The sequence below is a fragment of the Haplochromis burtoni genome, unplaced genomic scaffold, assembly GCF_018398535.1.
Source record: "Haplochromis burtoni strain Fernald_Lab_line unplaced genomic scaffold, NCSU_Asbu1 Contig_71, whole genome shotgun sequence".
NCBI lineage: Eukaryota > Metazoa > Chordata > Actinopteri > Cichliformes > Cichlidae > Haplochromis > Haplochromis burtoni.
In genome coordinates, this window is record NW_024582432.1 from 1,059,124 (window position 1) to 1,072,206 (window position 13,083).

Consider the following 13,083-nt stretch of genomic DNA (forward strand, 5'->3'; position numbering starts at 1 on the left):
CCCAAAATTCTTCTTTTTAATAGGAGGTCAAAACTGGAACATATGTGAGTTAGCAATATCGCAGCCTGGCAGCAAAGCCCCGTTTGCCATGTTCCATATGAACGTTTCTTTTTCATGTCTGTCCCCACTGAGTGCAGTGTGTCAGATGTCCACTGGAGACGGTCTCTGGCCTGCGTGTCAGCACGCTGCACTTTTGTTTTGTTCTTTGTGTTGAACCACTATAGCGGAGGCCTGTTCTCGTTTTGCGAGGGTGTGTGTGTGTGTTTGTGTTTGTGCGTCTTCTCTCCAGGAGAGAAGAGTAATTATATTGCAATTTAGCCATTTCAGTATTTATTTACAATGATTGAGCCTTTGCAATTCAGATTGTATCTTTGTACATGGAATATGAATATATATGATTATATATATGTGTATGAAACATGAATGTGGCTTGGGTTTTTTGTTTATTGTATGACTTTACTCAGCTATGCACCTCTGAAGCGGAGTGAGCGTGGGGTGTTTGAAAGCAGAAGCCCTGCTGCCTGTCAGCAGACGCATCAGTTTCCACCTCCAGCGTGGGAAATGAAGTCAAACTGAAGTCTGGGAGGCACTGATTGGGCGGCTCCATCCCATCACAGCACGACAGAGGAAACTTTGTTGTAGAGCCTTCAGCAGAGCTCCTCCACACAGCTGTGTCATCCCTACCCTCTGCGACTGCTTTCATTAACTCAGCAGGGGCTCCTCCTCCTCCATGTTTGCAGTACAAATATCTTGTACGTCTGCAGCATCTATAGCCTTACTTATTTTTAACAATCAATTAAAGCAACTTTTGTGGGCAAGTTTGGTCTGCTGGGTATATTATTATGATTATTATTATTGGTTATTATACACATGGTGGCTCTGCTTGTAAAGTGAAACGAACAGAAATCTAGATTTGGGATACATGAAAAGCACACTTCTATTCAAGATGAACCATGGTGGTACGGTGCGGCTGTGCTGTGGTTTCCATCATGGCCAGACTAGATTATAACATCACAAGTGTAATGATTGTAAAAGGAGGCTACGTGAAGAGCCATCCATCCACTAACACTTTAGAGTTACACCATCATTAAACTGTAACTCACTAATTGAACTTTTGTTACCAACAGTAAACTATTAATGAAATGTTGCGTGTTTTGTAATCTGTGTAATATTATTTGTATTGCTGCTAAACATTAGAACTAATGTTTGTAATATTTGGATTATTATTCAGTTTCGATGTTATTTGTAGCTCTTTTAGTCGAGCTGTGTCAAGTCGAATAGGTAGTGATGAAAAGGGACATAACAGTTTACAGCAATGACCATCTTAAGATGCTTTCATTTTGTATCCTCTGTTGGCCCGATGGTAGCGAAAAATCACAAGACTGAACCTGCAGGCTGCCATTTGTCCCATTTCATTTAGGCACTAAAACCGTTTATATTTAGGGGACGATTTCGGTTTAGATCCAAATCTGAGCCATTATGAAGGAGACCTCACAATGTCTGTGACAGGAGGCATGAGCTGAAGGATGCCAGTTGCTTTGTAACCTTAACCTAAACTAAATGGCGGTATTTGACATCCTGGGATGGGCTCGCTAATCGGCAATGACTCCTTGCTGGTTTAAAACAAACAAAGAAATCTGGTAATTATTAACACTAATTTTATTAGACTTTTAATTTTATTTTGTCCGTCCATATCTGGAAGTCCCCACAGGATCTTAGCTCAGCCATTCTCGATCATTTCTCCCATTTTGACCTTGGGACTTCCAGTCCATACTCGGCACAGATATTCCTGTACACTATGCTGGCCACTTGGTTATGGTGTTCCATGTATGCCCTGTCTGCTAGCATCTTGCACCCTGTTATGTGCTGGATTGTCTCAGGGGCATCTTTACACAGCCTGCACCTGGGGTCTTGCCTGGTGTGATAGACCCCAGCCTCTATGGATCTTGTGCTCAGAGCTTGTTCCTGTGCTGTCTAACAGTCCAACCACTGGCAGGACTTCTAGATGTCAGCCACTTCCTCTATCTGCTGGTGGTACATACCGTGCAGGGGCTTGTCCTTCCATGATGGTTCCTCCTCTTTCTTGGGTTTCTGCTGCCTTTGGTATTCACTGAGCATGCGGTCGGTTCTGGCCATCTTCCTGATGTACTCATGGATGTTTGTTGCCTCAATCGAGACTGTGGTACTGACACTCGCTAGCATTCTGATCTTGATATTTCTCTTCCTTTGGCCAGCTTATTATCCCAGCAGGGTACCTGATCACGCCCGGATCTTCTTCTTACCATTCAGCTGACTCCTCAGGACATACCTGAGACAGCGCTTGGCGACAGTGGGGAGGAAGATACCTCTGACAAAATGCCTCTTTTATTCTCAGGATTTGAGCCACTTGCATCTAATAACATTTGAGCATTTAACATTCTCCAGTTTGAATGAAGTAACAAACAGAATGGAATATCTTTAGTCAGTGTTGGTGCTTCTAGTGCAGTCAGGTTTAATTAAGGCTAATAACTTAAAGACATAGCAGAGATAAAGACAGCGCTGCCTCTCAGTCAGTTTGAAGCCCTTTAAACATTTTTACCATATGGAGGCTGTTATCTCACTTTCTACAATTCAGGGAGCAAATTTACTTGGCATCAAACGTACTTATTTAGGGTGTTAATTTATCGAAATAAATAGTTAAATAAGCTGACTGATGTCCAGCTTAGACGTTTCCTCGGTATGTTCGATGTTGTGCCAAAATACTCTGCTGTTTATGGAGGTGCCTGATTTAGTGGCAGGTCCTGGAATAAGCCCTGTTTTTGTAAAACTTCCCTTAGCCCTTTTGGATTTCCTTTAATCACCTTGTGTTTCTCTGAATGTGCTCATTGTGCGGGCACATTTGGAGTTTGCTTTTACCCATTTGTATCACCTCAGAGAGTCTGATTGTGTTTCTTCACAAACACTAGGTGGAGTGCTCGACCTACAGAGTGTGAATGCTTTCTCGGTGACTTTATTAGAAGGACAGAGGCACCCCTCCCCTGCCTGCGATTGGTCCGTGACTGTTCTATTCAAAGCCTTGGTTTCAGCCCTTTGAATGAGGGGGAACTGGTGCTTAGCAGCATGAGAGACAGACAGAGAGGCTTTAATCTCTTCCCAAGCTCTTTGGAGAATGCCTGGCTGTCATGGATCACAGTCATGATAGCGGAGTAGGAGGTTAAGTGATGCATATACAGCGGATTTCCTTTTTTTCCCTCCCTCAACCTTGATTTTGTACTCCCTGTCATAACCTTCAGACAGAGAATATGACAGCTGTTGCACGGAAGATGTAACCTTAAGTTAGATGTTTGACATTTTGGGGGAAAATCAACCCAGTTAAATAGTTATCTGAGAGGACCGATAGTGCTCAAGGAAAAGAGTATATTCGCACTAAATTAAGGCTTCTACACAACAGCATTTAAATCGCATGTAAAGATTTTAGCATTATGTTTTTTTCAAGTAACCTGCCCATCAAAATATATAAATAGGATCCTGGAAACAATAAAAACACACCATATTGTAGAATTTTTAAAAATTCACTTAACCAAGGATTAAAAGTATGTTCCAAACAAGGTTCATATTTGTGACCTTAACCTTAGTACAGCCTAAACAACAGTCTAGTAAAACCCAGAGATTTTAAAAGGATATTTATTCTTGCTGAGAGTAGAAAGGTTTGCTGACTCTTTGCTTTTCACACCAGTTTTTTTTTTTTTTTTTTTAATAAAACAGAGTAATACTTAACCTTTAGCAATACAGGACTACTATTGACAAGAAACAAACAAAGAAAAAACAGACTGCAAATAAAAGATGGTCCTAGTCACTGTGACATCGTCACTGTTGAGGTTAAACTTTTGAGTCAACATCTTGTTTTTGTGCAACTTAACATGTTTGGATGGAGGGGTAAATAGAGGCATAAACAGACGGATGTAGTTACCCTGATATTTGAAGTCCTGTTCTGTGCATTTTTACTATTGCCATTTAGTTATTTTGAAACTGGATGTGATGAGAAAAGGGTGAGTCTGAGTGTGAAACTGCTTGCTCACTGGCTAACAACTACAACTCTAGCTATGGCTAATATAAAAGATAATCCTCCTTTGTAAAATGCAGTGTAACCAAAATTTACAAAATATATTTAATAATTTATATAATATGACCCTAAATGAGGGACTGTGTTTTAAAATGTCAAGTTAAAAAGCCATTTTTTCATAAATGTCTATAGGACTTCTTCTATAGTCTTCTTTACAACACTACATACTGTCCCCTGGTGGTCATTAAAAAATAATACAGGTTTAGGGCGCTTCTCTACTGGCTTCACTTTTCCGACTCATAAGCCACATCCATTTTTTATACTGTGTATGGGTTCAGCATGGACGTTACCAGCTAATGCTAGCAATGTCTACTGTGTCTATAAGCATTCACTGCTGACATTTGATGCTAACGTTGGCTAGCAAACCTAAGCATTGGATACCTTTAGGTCTTAGTACAATATAAATGAGTAAGCTAAATAAAAAAAATTACAACTTGTGCACTTTTAGTGAGCATGGGATTTAGCTAAACAGACTCATTAGCAACATCTGTCCCATACTGTGTATGGGTTCAGCATGGGCGTTACCAGCTAATGCTAGTAATGTCTAATGTGTCTGTAAGGATTCACTGCTAACATTTTATGCTAACTTTAGCTAGCAAACCTAAACAATGGACACCTTTAGGTCTTAATGCAATATAAATGTGTAAGCTATATACAATTTCCCAACCTTTGCAGTTTCAGTGAGCGTGTAGTTCAGCTAAACAGACTAAAACCATTCTCTGTACTATCATGTACATATTTCATATTTCCAGAGCCAACTACATAGTGGCCTGTGGAGCTCTGTAGGTTTTGAAACCTCTGCTCTAAAGCTTGCCCCTTCATGAAAACTTTATATTGTTCAGTGAACTGGATCAATAATGCCAGTTACACAGCAATAACACTTGCTTACGATAACTAATGAAAGCTGTAACCTGTGAGTGTACTGACATTAACAAATCTATTTTATAGTTAATCTTTCTGTTTCACTTAGGAAAAAAATCTTCTTTTCTTCCTTTTTTTAAAGCCATGTAAGTTGTATAGTTTCACTGTACTCACCAGAATGCAACCTTTAAGACGTGTGGGACCAAGCTGCCCACATGATAAAATTAATAATTTTAATATTCCCTTCAATCATGCGTTTCCTGAAAAGGTCACAAACATTAATATCAGCCTGCAAACGGGAGAGAAATTCTCTTCTGACATTTTGCATAACCAAACTACCATTTTAGAGTCTATTCCACAGTTACGTAAAATAGCCAGATGGTGGGTTATCCAGGTCTCATCACTACCATGACCTCTGGATCCTCTCGTGGTAACTGCTGCCCTGGATGCTCCAGGTCCACTGACCTACTGATACCGCCGCACATGTCTGTTTACAGTAACACAGAATTGCTCTGAGGTGAAATCCAGCCAAGAAAATGCCGTAAAATGAGGTTTTAAACCACGTCTTTGTGTGTGCTTGTGGTCTCACAGGCAATATTTCAAAGAAGGTCAGAGGGGTGTAATGAGGTGGGCGCTGAGTTTGCTGAATGCCACTGTTTTGCCACAAGAAGGCAAATGTGCAAAGTAGAAATTGCTGCTTTCCAAAAATTCCCCTCTCCTCGAGACAGATTTGCTGTTGTGCATCTATTCAGCATGAATCGTGAGTGACTCACAAACACACACAAGCACCCACCTTGCTAGTGTGTGCTTTTAACGCAGTCTGTCGCCTGTGCTGCATGTCATGGCCCCCATGTGCTATGTCATCTCAGTTGGCTTGACACAGCCTTCCCGGGTGCAGGATAAACACACAGCTGGAGTGCCCCACCATCTATTTCCGTCCTCTCCACGTTTCTCATCGCTCTTTTCACGCTCCACTTTGTTAGTTCACGTCTTTCTTTGTGTTTTTCCTTATATGACGACAGGTCTCCCTTCCCATGATGATCGCATTCATCAGTGGGGCTTTTTCCCTTTGTGTGAGATGACAGTGTGGATGAAGATATCAGGAATAATTAAACCCAAGCCTCACATGTCTTTTGTTGCGCCTCCATTGGTTTTTAGAACTACATAAATAAATTTGAAAACACACTTCGCAAGGTCTGCACACACATTCAGTTCATGCAAATCCACAGACACTCATATACTCTCGTTTCTCTTTTACCATCCGCGAGCCCGAGGCAAAGACAAAGAGAGAGAACCTCTCATGCACTTTGTGTTTCACTTATCAAATCTCTCCTCCAGATATGCTAACTTGCGGCATTTATTTTGCTCAGACTTTGAACTTTGGCTGTCATATACACTACATTGTCTGCCTTCACATGCATGTGAACTTGAGCGACATCCCATTCTTAATCCATAGGGCTTAATATGATGTAGACTCTTCTGGGAAGGCTTTCCACAATGTTTGTGAGTGTTTATGGGAATCTTTTATCATTCTTCCAGAAGCACATTTGTGAAGTCAGACACTGATGTTGGACAAGAAGTCCTGGCTCGCAGGCTCCACCGTGTTGGTATGCTGAAGCATTAAGAAATCCTTTCACTGAAACTAAGGAGCCGAGCCCAACTTCTAAAAGCCCCCCACACCGTAATCTCCCCTCCACCAAACTTTACACTTGGCACAACGTAGTCAGTCAGACAAGTACCGTACTCTTGACAACCACCAAACCCAGACTTGCCCATGAGAAAGGCAATAATAATCTGAAGGGTACACGAAGTTCGTAGTTATAATACCACCTACAGTTGACGGGAGAATATTTAGTAGCGAGGAAATTTCACGTTTGGACTCGTTGCACAGGTGGCAACTCACTAGCTTTGCGTTGCACAAACAGAGTGAAAGAAATCTTCTATTGAAAACTTCTGGCAAAAAAGTGTCAGTATATTCCTTCAACAGCCCAAAAATGGGATCTAAAATTATGGAAAACAGGGTAGGATTGATAAAATGTGGAATTTAATTTAAATAAATGAATGAATAACCCATAAAGGCATATTTCTGTTGCATTCTTTGTATTGTATTCAGGCCTAACAGCTGTTGAGCATTGAGTCTTTGAGTCATAAATGCTAATAAGTTGTCAATTCGTTCCTTGTGCCGTGCAGTTCTTTTTCACAAAATAAATACTTGAAATGTCCAGCAGAAGAGTCTTCCTGGCGAATGAAAGAATTCAAATTCATGACAAACTTTTATGAATCACATGCAACTGATTTATAAAACACTGAAACTATTTTAACTATTTATGGAGGACTGAGCAGCAAATTATGCCTCATAAGTAGTTGGCCATAGGCTTTATTTAGAGTTTATTTGTTGTACATGTGTGCTGTATATTTAGTGAAAAGAAAGATTTTTAGTGAGAATGAATGCAAGAGAGATCTGAAAATGACTGTTTTGATTATAGACAAGAAGAAGAGCATTAAAAAGATCAACAGTGGATGCCTCGATCTCACCCTATACTGAGCGTCCTCCTCTGTCCTAGCTTAGCTTCACCAACTCTTTCCCATATCTTCATGCTATAGTTCATTAGCTTTATCTCTCTGTAGATACCACAGCTCTGCACATCAGCCTTGTTCTTGAAAATTTGATACCAGTACACTTCTTCTCAGGCAGGCATGACCAGATCATGTAAGATCACGTTAAAGAATTTTGTTAAAAGGTCCACAGCTCTCTGTCCTATACAGCTCCATACCTCCACAGGTATGTCATCAGGACCAACCACCGTTCCACTCTTCATAGCTTCACCTGTTCCTCGGCACGTTCCCTTCACTTGCTAGTACATTTCCATCTCGATCTATTTTCACCCTAACCTGCTGCACATCCTTTCAAGCTCGAGCTCTCTGGTTTGCCAATTGATTCGTCCCTTTCTGCTTTCTTAGTGACCTGCCTCATATATAACTCACTGTAAGTAATTTCCTTTGGCTTTCCCACCTCTTTCTTAGTTATATGCCTGGGCTCTTGGTACTCGTGTCTACTTTCTTTCTGGCTATCCCACTTTTTCTTTGCTAACCTCTTTATTTGAGTCCTTTCCTGTACTTCCACAATCATTCTCATTCATTCAAGTGTCCTTGTCGTCTTTCATCCTTCCAGAGGATACACTAAACACCTTGGCAGTTTCTCTCAGCACTGCAGCTGTACTTTCCCAGTCATCTGGTAACACTTCCCTATTCCCCAGAGCCTGTCTCAACTCTTCCCTCTACGACTTCCACCATTTAATCCTTGGCTCTGCCTTCACTCACTTCCTCTTCTTGGTTTTCATCCTACATGCTACCATCTGATGCTGCCCAGATACATTCTCCCTTGCCTCCATCTTGCACTCTCGTATCTCTTTCAGATTGCACCATCTGTATAAGCTATTGTCCACGTACACCTTCCTTCATGGTCCTTATATGACAACATCTAGCAGGTAGTGTTGAGATTTATCAATCTCATCTACTAACAAGATAGGTAAATGATACATGGAAAGTTCACTTTTTCCCTAAATGCATGAGTATGACTATTGCAGATGTAAACATTTGATGTGACCGATAAATGCATAAATGTAACAGTTAAGTAGCTTTTAAAAATAATAAGGCTTTAGATGCAAAGGTTGAAAAAAGTGCGGCACTGGTGAGTGCTCTGCTCTCATAACATGACAAGAAAGATGAGGAAAAGGAGAAGTGAAATTTTGATTCGAAACAGGATATCAGTAATCCCATGAAAGGAAGACAATTAAATCAGGATTAATACCAGCTGTCATATTTTTTATTTTAAAAAAATGAGGCAAGTATCCCCCAAAGCCTTATAACATTAGTTTTTTAATGATAATTATGGAGATTTCTTAACACCTCACCTGTACAATTAATAGAACATATAGTAGATCAAGGCTCGATTCACCTAATTGCGTATTGAGTATATTCAAGGAGTTGTTGGCCTCAAATAAACAACTCAGCTTCATTACTTCCCCTTGAAACGAATTAGTTAACGCATGAGTTGACTGACATTGATTAATTGCCAGTTTGATAAGCGATTGATCATTTGATTTCTTTTAACAGAGAAAAAAAGTTGTATAGTTTGATTAGGAACCCCTCTACAAATCAAGGCTAAGTGATGATTGCTAATTTTTGACAAGGTACCATCAACCACGTGAAGTGAAGGAAACCTAGAGTTGGTTTGATCAAAGAACCCAAATCTGTGATGCTGGGCTCAGACTATAGAGTGTGCAGTAGATATTTTCTGTACCTCGTGTCAGCCCAGCTTTGTCAGCCTTGTGTTTTTTTGTTCACGTGCTTGTGTAATATTCAGTCATATTTATTTTTCAAGATTCAAGATCTTTTATTTGTCACGTGAATAGTTATACGAGTATAACACACAGTGAAATGTGACCTAATACGCTCCTCGACTGTGCGAAAAAGAGAGAGAAAACATTATATACAGTAAGTAAGTAAATATATACAAAGAGGACATTATGTGCAATAAGTGAGTGAATTATATACATTAAGTAAGTTAAATAAAATAAAACAATCTGGAAATTTACACTTCGAAATTTGTGAATGCACATTGTGTAAGTGGGGTGTTAAAGTGACTTGTGCCGCAGTGAAGTCAGAAGAATCAGGCATGATATAAGAATATGTGAGTCCTGTCTCGGCTGACGGTATTATTATTTGATATTAATGTATTAGTTATTATTTTTGTGTTCAGTTAAATTAAAAAGAACTACATCTCTGCCAATGCTAGCTAGCTAACAGCAGCAGCTGTAATGTAACACGTTACTGTACAAGTCTTTATCCTGTCTTCCTTCTCTCACCTCAACCGGTCACAGTAGATGGCCCCGCCCCTCCCTGAGCCTGGTTCTGCCAGAGGTTTCTTCCTGTATGTATTATTGTAGGGTCTACCTTACAATATAAAGCACCTTGAGGCGACTGTTGTTGTGGTTTGGCGCTGTAGAAATAAAATTGAATTGAATTGAATTTTCTCTTCCCCGTAGAAGGATTTCTATCATGTCTTAATGTTGTTCAGAGGCAAGACAATTGGAAAAAGTTCACAAAATAGCAGTGGCTATTATATTTAATGGCAAGACTAATGACAATGAGATGTACTTACTACACAAGTACATAGTGTACTACATGGAAACGTGCTAATGGAAAGTCTTCATAGAGAGACACTGACATTTTGCACTCAAACTGACTAAAAAAATCACAAGTAACTCCTGAACACGTGGACAAGGTTGAGATGAAAATATGGCTTACATTGAATTCAGACGGAAAGTCATCAGAAAAACAAAATGTAGGCAAATGACATGAAAAGGTTATGAAAATGCTCAGGCTGCTCGAATGCAAATTGTAAAACTATGTGGCTGTCGTATCAACCCTCTCCTCAGAACCCGGATAAGTCTCCAAATGCGACCGCCTGTTCAGATGAGGTGAAGCCGGTCAGCGAGGACAGGCTGTCTGTGTGTCAGAGGTCTGGTCCATCCTCCTTCTGTCTTTTGGGACGCTCTGACTGGTGCCATGAACACTGTCAGGATGAATGAGCCTTTAGCAATTGCTCCATTCTCTGCCCTCGCCGTTGCTCGTCTGTCTGCCTGTCTGTCTCGCTTTTCGTCATCCCCACTCCCCCTCCCTCTTCTTACACTCAACATGATGTGGAAAGATGATTTTAAATCGCTCCCGAGTTCAGATCGCAGTGAAGTTTGCTGATGAGATATAAAAACGAACACTGGAGAAAAAAAAGGTTAGAAGGGAAAAGCGGAATAAATGCATTTTGAGAGTCAGAGCCCAAGGGTGAGATATGAGTCACTCCACCCTTCGAAACCCTTTGGGCTCAGTGGAGTCAAACACAGCTCGTCTGCGCACACGCACACCGTCCTTGCTGTGCTCTAACTTTCATCCACACAGTGGTTCACGCACTCAAACACTCGAGAGCTGCACTCGACCTGTCAGCTGCACAGCGTGCCATTGTGGTGCTCCCAGTGATTCGTCACTCACAGCGTGACCAAATGTAATCTAATGATACGCCACATCGACATGGAGCACACAATATTACATCTTCTCAAGTCCCTTTGATTAGCAAAAATGAGTCTCTCCCACTCTCGTCGATTTAATTTTCAGCCACATTAAACCGTGAATATCATTCTATTCAGTCTAATCCTCAGAGGAGAATTTTTGCATATAAGTTACATAACACTCACACAGAGGGCAAATACAATCATCCGTCTGTCACCCCTCCTCCTCTTTTTTGTTTTTTTTACATACAGTAGTGTCATATCACATGCGATGCTGTTTGTCCTCATAAGAAAGCTGCGGGTATAGATGTACCGAGCGCTGCTAGTCCTCAGGCTGACTCAGCAGACGCAGAGTCACTAATGTATCCGCTCTTTTGAACCCTGGAGGCGGTCGCCATGGTGAACTGTTCTCTGATCCATCCTATGGCGCTGTGTGCTGTCACAGATACACTCAGCGGAGGCAGCGCAGGGTCCATAACGCTTGGCTTTGAAGTAGTTATGGTTACTTCCTACTTTGGTTGGTATTCGATGCCTTCAAGGCCTCTCTGAGGACGGTGCGTGGGTTTCATGGTCTCTGCCTTCACAGTGAGGTACGACTGAGGCCTGCAGGGAGCACTGCTGTTTTGGAAGTTGGGGTAAAAGAGAAGAAAACAGTCTGTCCTTACCTCTGGCCTGCAGAGCGTAAGGACACACAACTCCTAGTCACACACTCTGTGTGTGTGTACCTGGCCGCCTTTTCTGGGCTATTTACCATCCGTCCTCCTTCCCACTGCATCATCTTCCTGTGCCCTTAGTTGGGTTGTTGGGTTGTTTGTTGGAAATTTGATCACATAGTTGTTGGATCTGTAAATTGTTTTGCATGCCTGACATATATTAATGGATCATTTTCCAGGGGAAGAAAGTCACCAATCTTCAAATGATCCATCTGTGCTATGTGAGATCAGGATTCCTGTAACACTAACACTTTCTCCTGTTGTCATTTTCAGTCCATTTGACCTTGCCTCAAGGTCAAATGCATAGCACTTTATTTAGAAAACAACATGCAACCTTGTTGGGAGAACATGTCTGCTTAGAGAGTTATTCAAAAAGATTGTACTATATACAATAACCTTTGGTTTGTCAACTTTCTGGCCTTGTAAATGTCAAGTATACAGTGTCTTAACTTTAGTGAATGTTTGCTGTGCAACAAGGAAAATGGTATTACAGTGCAGAAGCTCCAATTTAAAGTCAACAAGTTTTAAACACTGTTTTAAGGATGGCCACGGGGAGCTGGGCATGAGCACATATCTAGATTGTTGGGTTAATCGATGTGAGCAACCTCTGATTTGACTGCAAACCTCTCTCTTAAAATACTGCAAATAACCATGGAGAGTGGAGTCTTGATGACACAAGATTATGCATGTGGAGTGCAATAATAGACCACAATTTCACACTGTTCAGTTATATGTTTGCCCGCTTAGTCACAGCAATGCATCAGTTAACTGATTGAGCAATATTATGGGCAATCACCTCATTTTAAGGAACATTTGGGCTCCTGTCTATAAGCTTACATATTGTGAAATACAATTTCCCCACAGCATTTGAAGAAGATATAGTTTATTATATGCTGTAGCATACTCAACATCACTCAGTGACATGATTGCTGATGTTTGTTTATGGGAATCAAACACATCCCAGCATGCACTGCTGGGATGTTCAGCCTTAGTTGTCAATCTTAACAACACTAAAACCTAAAACAGGGATGATTTGATCCTTCAGTCTTCTCTTCATGTCGAATAGCTAAAACTCCATTCTTGGCCACAAACCATGTAATTATTTGTTTGTCTGTAATAAATCAAGGGCAAGCTGTGGGCTGGAAAAAGGAAAAAAAAAAAGCAGCTTCTCTAATGGCCACTTGAGCCATGCTTCAGAAGTGAGTGTATTTCCATATACTCCAATGTAAAAATGCTCACCTTCAACTGTAAAAATAATTCATTTATAGCCTACTCAAAACACACACAAACAAACACACACAAAAAAAACAACAACCCACCTTTGCACTCAATTTCAATTTAT